The following is an 8,318-nucleotide window of genomic DNA, read 5'->3' on the forward strand; positions in this document are numbered from 1 at the left end:
GCACCTGTGCTGACACCTGCAGCTACCTGCCCCACCAGAGCAGCTAGTGTGCCTGGCTGTCTGCAGTGGACAGACCCCGTGCTCAGTCACCCACACACCCCTTGCTGCTCTATACCTTGCTTGCCCTTGGCAGGTGTGGGATCCAGGACAGTAGCGTGAGCTGAATGCAGCTGCCAGTCTGCGTGGGTAGAATGAGCCCAGCAATTAATACTCAGGCAGAAAGTGCCTCCAGCCACAGAGATTTCTGGCTGGTGAAATGACTCCCTAAGGATCCCATGGTAATAACAAAGCATTGGATCTCCTGTTAGGGGTTAGAGATTTTTTCTTCCTGACCAGCAGGATTATCATGTGCCAGGGATGCCTGTTTTACATTTTTTATTCTTAAGGGGAATTTGGTTGTAACTCTTCTATGTGTGCTCCAACACTGCAGAGACAGATAGGTTATCATTGAACTTGAGACTGGCTCAAATCGCAGATAATAGATTACAAACTAAAGGTAATCTAGGTGAATTTTGATATTACTTCTTCCTTAAAGATGTGAGCATGTTCCATGTGGAGGAACTGAGATTGTTCATGGGCAACTGTTACCCTGTTTTCTGGGCTATGACAGACAAATTGAAATGTAACTCCCATCACAATCCACTTTTCCCAAGTTTTTCTTGCAAATAAAGGTAACTATGTCATATACATCTATCAAGGGAGGTTTTGTGGGTGAGGTATGTATGTATCTCTTTAAGAACAAAAAGCACAACCTTACTAATAGTAATGATTTTGGATCATTTTCCCAACCCCCTTCATCCAACTTGGAGTTTTTTGTGATACTTGGAGAAGCCACAGGTGTCTGTTAGCCATGCAGATGAAACATGCAACCAGCCAAGCCTGGAATTCTAACCTCTGAATTTTTGACACAATGAACAAATAAACCCCTCTGTGTTTAGGTAATTTTGGACCAGTTTTCCTGTTATTTGAAAATGAGTACATTACTACATGATAAATGAGAACTAGAAAAAATAAATCCACCCACTGGCAAAAGGAGATCATGCAGAGTCTTTTCTATCTCAGTCTGGATTTGGGAAGAAAAATATTCTTCAGTGAAAGTCCTTAAATGATGATCTTTCTCAGAAATTTAATGTTCATGCTTTTAATACCTGCACAACTTAGTCACTTTCAAGCAGATATTTGGGTAAAATGTAGTTGGAGGCTGGTTCTGCCACTGGAATACCTGACAGAAATATTCAACACCAAACATAGGATTCTTTGTGATAAGACCTTTTTCAAAGATGTGCTCATAATACAAAATTAGGAATTAAATCACAGGGACACATGCATTACAATGATGAAAATTAAATCCGCCAAACAATAGCAAATGCTGGTGAGAACCATGAGCAACTGATACTCCTGCACGTTGTCTGTGAAATAGAAAATAGTACAACTACTTGGGAAAACAGTTTGGCAGTCTCTTGTAACATTTAAAAAGGCCTACACAAATATCCAGAAATTCAGCTGATAGGTGTTTACAAAAAAGAATTAAAGCAAATGTCCATACAGGATTATATTAGAATGATCATCACAGTTTATTCACTTTAGCCAAATCTGGATGTTATGAATAAGCATATTGGAGTGTACTCATACAATTGAATTAATACATAGAAATTCAGATTAAAAAATATGGACACACGGAGCAACATGAATGAAGCTAAAAGTTATGCTGAACAGAAACAAAGCAGATACAAAATAATACATGCTCAAGATGTATGTTTATGTAAATCTCAAATACAGGCAAAACTAATGTATGATAGAAGAAATCGAAACAGTACTTACCTTTAGGTAGCAGTTTATTGGGGCTGTTTGTAAATAAAATTTCTTAAATAATGATGGTTGCAGGTTTGCTGATTTATTAAAACTCAGAAAACTATGTAAGTTCTATTCCTTTTACTGCATGTAAATTATACATTCATTAAAAATGATCAAATGCACAAGCACACAGCACGTGGGTGTAGTGCCAGCATGTCTGGGTAAAGAGTGTGCAGGCAAAGTAACAGCAGATTAGAATTTGGATAATTTAAGATAGTCAAACTGCAGGTGAAAATTACAAAAACATCTGAAATGATTAAAGGCATTACAAAAGGAAATGATAAAAAGACATGAACAGTGAATAAGAGGCAGGCATATTTGAAAAAAGAACCAAACAGAAGCCAAATGTCTGTCAAAACCAATAGCCTAAAAGTGTAGATCATGTACAACTTGAAGATGAGTTAATAAATTGTAAGATAGAGATGCAGGAACTATCTAGAATGCACCACAGTAATATAAGGTAGAAAATATGTAAAAGAATATGACCAGATAGTTCTCAAAAGAAGACATTCATACAGCCAACAGACATATGAAAAAATGCTCAACATCACTGGCCATCAGAGAAACGCAAATCAAAACCACAATGAGATACCATTTCATGCCAGTTAGAATGGTGATCATTAAAAAATCAGGAAACAACAGATGTTGGAGAGGATGTGGGGAAATAAAAACACTTTTACACTGTTGGTGGGAGTGTAAATTAGTTCAATCATTATGGAAGACAGTGTGGCGATTCCTCAAGGATCTAGAACTAGAAATACCGTTTGACCCAGCAATCCCATTACTGGGCATATACCAAACAATTATAAATCATTCTATGATAAAGACACATGCACACGTACGTTTATTGACACACACTATTCACAATAGCAAAGACTTGGAACTAATCCAAATGTCCATCAATGACAGACTGGATTAAGAAAATGTGGCATACCACAGAATACAATGCAGCCATAAAAAAGGATGAGTTTATGTCCTTTGCAGGGATATGGATGAAGCTGGAAACCATCATTCTAAGCAAACTATCACAAGGACAGAAAACCAAACACCACATGTTCTCACTCATAAGTGGGAGTTGAACAATGAGAACACATGGACACAGGGCAGGGAACCTGACACACTGGGGCTGGTCGGGGGCTGGGGGGCTAGGGGAGAGATAGCATTGGGAGAAATGCCTAATGTAAATGACGAGTTGATGGGGGCAGCAAACTACCGTGTCACGTGTATACCTATGTAACAAACCTGCACGATGTTGCACATTACCCTAGAAATTAAAGTATAATTTAAAAAAGAAAAAAAAAAAAGAAAATATGTAGAAGAAGGGAAAAGAGACATGTCTGACAGGATGAGACAGTAAAACATATTCCGAATTTGAGAAAGATAAAGGAGAGAGACTGGAAGACAAGCAATATTTGGAGAGAATGGCTGAGAATTTTTTAATTGTTGAAGGATATGAATATTGATATTCAGGAAGCATGAAGTTACCCAAGCCCTATGTATGAAGTTATAAAAAAATAGGATGCTGAATTGTAGAGTATGTTGTCAGTCTAATTGTTATTTTTGTCCAGGCAATCTATAGTTTTGGTGACATTAAAATTGTCTTTTTTTTTTTTTTTGGAGATACGGAGGTGTCACGTTGTGGATTTATTTTTTTTTTTAATTTTGCTTGGACTCAATATACCCTTTTTATATGAAGGCTTACCTGCTTATATAATTCAGCACTCAACAAAGTGATAATGTACATTTTTAAAGCACTTATTTAGAAAAATTGAGCCTGAATAGGTCTCAATGCATGTCAACAAATGTCTAAGAATATACAAAGAATATATTTTCTAACTATAACCAATAATATTTAGAATTAAATCTAAATGGTAGTAAAGCAAATAAACAAGCAAAACTGGAAATTTTTAAAAAATCTAAATAACTAATGGGTTTAACAGGACATAATAACGAAAATTACAAATTTTTAAAATTAACCAAAAAATAAACCAAAGGCAAACTTATGGAGTTTATTTAATATGGTACTTAGAGAGAAAATATATTTTCCTCAGGGTGTTCACCTAGAAACAAAGAAGAAATATATAATTTTGTTAAGTGTTCAATACAGGAATTCAGAAAAAGTAAGAATAACTTTAAATGAAGGAAAAAATATTAATTAAAATGTTGGAAAATAATGAAAAAACTGGCAAAATCAAACTTTAAGTTTCTGGAAAGAAGCAAACATACAAAAAAATACAGGAACCATGAAGAAAAAAATAGATACATATAAAAATATATTAATCGTAGTAGAAAATGTAAAAACATAACTCACTTAACTTTGCTCAAATTTGAAACCACAGCATAATCGATAATTTTTAGAAAACATATACATTATAAAAAATATTATTAGATTTACAAGACCTGAATATTATGGCTTGTGTTTTCAGAGCATGTGCAACATGCCTCTGCATATCTTGCTTTTTTCGACTTGCTCTCTTCTCTTTGCTGAATTCTCTGTAATCTCCACAATATATCTTCCAATTCAATAATCATTAATTTCAATAATTCTTTCTTCACCACTATCTAATCTACTGTTTAATCTATACATTGAGCTTTCTTAATGATCACATTTACATGTATAATGTTTCTAGTTGTATTTTAAACCTGACATTCTTTCTTTCTTTGTGATTAGGTTGTCTAGCAGTTGATACAAAAGAGAAAGGCAAGGTCTTCAACATATTACTTCAGTACAAGCATATCATAAACAGCACTGAGACAACCTTTAGTGCTTCTCAGCAAACACTGCCCTTGCCTTGGGTGCATTCATCATTGCTTTGCTTTGTCAAAAAACATAATGCTACCACACCAATGTATATGTTATTTCAAAAGTTTTTCTTACACTAGAGATTTATGCAAAAAAGCATAAAGAGATATACATGTATATCTCTTAAATATTTTTCCAATATTATGCTTCTACTATACATTCATGTTGTTTCATCTACACTATGAGTATATCGTATATACTCCATGCCTATTCTGTATTCCTAATCTTCCTGATGAGCATTTGGGCATTTCCAAGTTTTGCTGTAAAAACAGTATTGCTATAAGCATTCATGTGCACATTCCTTGACAGTTATATGTAATGGTTTGTACAGAAACTGTATCTGGAGAAGTCAAATTGCTGCAGGATTCTAAGGAACAGGCAATGTTTATTTGTAAAATAAACTCTAATTTTTTTTCAAAGATATATCCCATGAACAAGTGCAATAGCAAGTGACTGCTCATCTCTTCAAATTTTTGCCAAAACATGCAATGACATATCCTTAACTTTGCAAATCCATGTAATCATGTTCTGAGGTTTAGAGTGAATGTTTTTTATTAAGTTAAGGAAGTTGTCTATCTATCTATCATCATCTATCTATCATCTATCATGTCTCTATCTCTCTATCAGTCATCTATATATCATTTATCTTTTTTTTACTATCAATGGATATAATACTATATTAAATAATCTTCTGCATTTAGTAACATGAGGTCAAAAGTCTTCCAATTTCTCTCTTTCTCTCTCTCAACTGCCCTCATTCTCTTCCTCCTTGTCTGTCTTTTTCTATTGGAAAAAAATGCCTAGCTTTATACAACAGAAAAATAGAGCCATAGAAAAAAGGGCTCAATTTTTTTCTATAAATATTTTGGATTATCCTGGTTAAATTTGTTCCTAGCCCATTATGTAACTTATGTCTATTATGATTGTTATTTTAAAAAGTTTAATTGCCTAACTCCTGATTGTACATAAAAATGCAGTTCATTCTTATATATTAATCCTATATCTATACCTTTATATATTGCTATATATACATCTTTTAATGAAATATGCATTTTCTAAAGATTCTCTTGAATTTTCATTGTAGACAATTACATATTCAACTATTTTCATTACGTTTATTTCTTTTAAAGCTCACCTCATTCTTTAAGACAAAGTTACTGCATTGGTTGGGAGATTCCATAACATGTTCAGGAAGCTGTGACTGTTGGCATCCTTGTCTTTTCCTTGATCTGTTAAATAATTATGTTTACAGGTAACTTATGAGAAATACATGTTCTACAGGGTTGGACAGGTTTTCAAATATATAGAACACGTTTTCAAGTTGAGGAAGTTCTCTTCTAGCCACTTAATTATTTTTAAATTTTATAATGAATGAATGTTAATTTTCATCTTATAGCTACTCTGCATATTATTGAAATAATCATATTAATTCATAAGTGGTGAATTACATCAATTTGATTAATGTTTATTCTGTTTTTCATCCAGACATTTTTTAACAGCAGAAAATTAGCTATGTATGTGATGATTTGTCTTATATGTTAATGTACTTGGTTTAATCATACAATGTTTAGGATTAATAAATTTATGTTAATGAGGAAAATTGAATTGTATGCTCCTTTCTTACAAGAGTCATATCTCGTTTATATGTTTAGGTTACATTAGCTTCATTGGAAGAGGTGGAATGTAAATTATCTTTTTTTAGTCTGGTATTATAAGATTTTTAAATTACTGATTGAAATTTTAAAATGTAGGGTTCTTCAGATAGTTTTGAATCAATTGTGAGAAGTTACATGGTTAATTTTATAGAGATAGTATAATATATACAAATTTTCAAGTTTATCAATTAATTTTGTAACTGAAATTTTCTAACTAACTTTATAATCTCTGTTTTATCCCTAACCATGCTCCTATTTCTATTTTTAATTTTTATTTGTGCCTTCTTCCCTTTTTATTTCTGATTAAATTTGCCATAGTGTTATCTTATTTCTTTATATTTATTCATTCATTCATTTTAAAAGAATTTATATGGGTTTTGAGTTAGTTATCAAATAATCAACTTCTGACTTTCCATGCTTTCTATTGTAGATTTATATTCTATTTTACTAATTTCTGCAAATATTTTATTTATTTTCTTGCTCCTATATTCTCAATTTCATTTCTTTGTGCTCGAGTACATTTCTGGGCTTGTTTATTTTCAGACTTTATTGTTTTCTGATAAAAAAAAATTTACAGAATATACTTTACTCTTTCAAGAGCAGTTGCATTGCTACCAGAATGACTAGAATTCTACTAGAATTGATATGTAGTGTTTTGTTTATTATTCATTTCTGAGAATTATTTAGTTTTCCAGTATGACATATTTTGATTCATAAATTATTTACAAGCATGTTTTTAAATGTTCATTTTAAAAATCTTTAGTATACATGTGTGGATACACACATTTATGTATTACATTAAATCTCAACTATATATGTAAAGGTTATATGTAAAACAGTATATTTTTCAAATGCTTACTGAAGAAATTGTTATTTTTAATCTTCAATTTACTGTTTTATCTTTTATTACATTTTATTTTCTAATAGTTTATATAACCTTCCTTATTTAAGGAAGACTTGTTGCCTGAATTTTTCTTGTTTTATTTTTTATTATGTAAATTAGTTTAAGTGGATTAATACCTCGTAGGTCCTTAATATTTTCTCTTTTATACTGAATTTTTGGTAGATTATAGCTATTAAAATGAGTCCAATCATTCTAGAATTTACTTTACATTATGTTTTAAACAGTAAAATGTCTAGAAAGCCATCACCACTAGATTTGTTGCAAATGATGTACCATGCTTCACTCTGGAACAAAGTTGGCAATAGACTTAATAGAGTGATTTTTTATCTCTTCTCGATCAATCAATACTACCCAAAGGCCTTCTTTATATGTTACTATGAACAGAAATATTATCTTTTTTTAACTAAACAATCAGTTTTGTTCATACCCCAAAATGTAGTTTACTTTTAATTCCACACAATCTATACCATGACATCATAGATGGTTTCATTTTAGATTATTTTTATTAGTGCTATTCATTTATCTTCTATACCAGGAGAAATATCTCGTTTTAATTTGCACTACTTTAGGGGTCCACCAAGATACTTTATCAATGAAACATGATTCCAAATAAGACATTGAATTAACCTGCAGGATGGAGTTATTTAGTGTTGGTGTAGGATATATTCTTCATTTCTCTAGTAATTTTGACTTTGGTGGTATAAAATCTACTTTTCCTTCTAATGACAATGAAATGACAGGTGCAGATGCTTTTTCAATTTTTAATTCATTATATTATAATAAGTTATCCACTTTCAAAACTATTTCTTATTGACATGAAAGAAGATATCCATCTATTTAACACTATTGTGGAAGGCATGGAGCTTTGCTCATTGAAGTCCAAGTCAATTTCATTTTATTTTCATTATTTATGATACATTTTTTGAATATTTAAGGTAGGCTCTTGATCTTGGAGTTTTACTCAAATTTAAAATGCAGAGGGAAAGCTGGGTTGCTCCCTATGGAACAAGACCATAATGCAGGTTCTTATTTCATTCTCAGATAAAATCGGAAGGTGAGAAAAGAGCAACTAGCACTGTGATCCCAGCTTTTCATCAGGTGC

The sequence above is a fragment of the Mandrillus leucophaeus genome, unplaced genomic scaffold (assembly GCF_000951045.1).
Source record: "Mandrillus leucophaeus isolate KB7577 unplaced genomic scaffold, Mleu.le_1.0 Scaffold540, whole genome shotgun sequence".
In the NCBI taxonomy this organism is placed as follows: Eukaryota; Metazoa; Chordata; class Mammalia; order Primates; family Cercopithecidae; genus Mandrillus; species Mandrillus leucophaeus.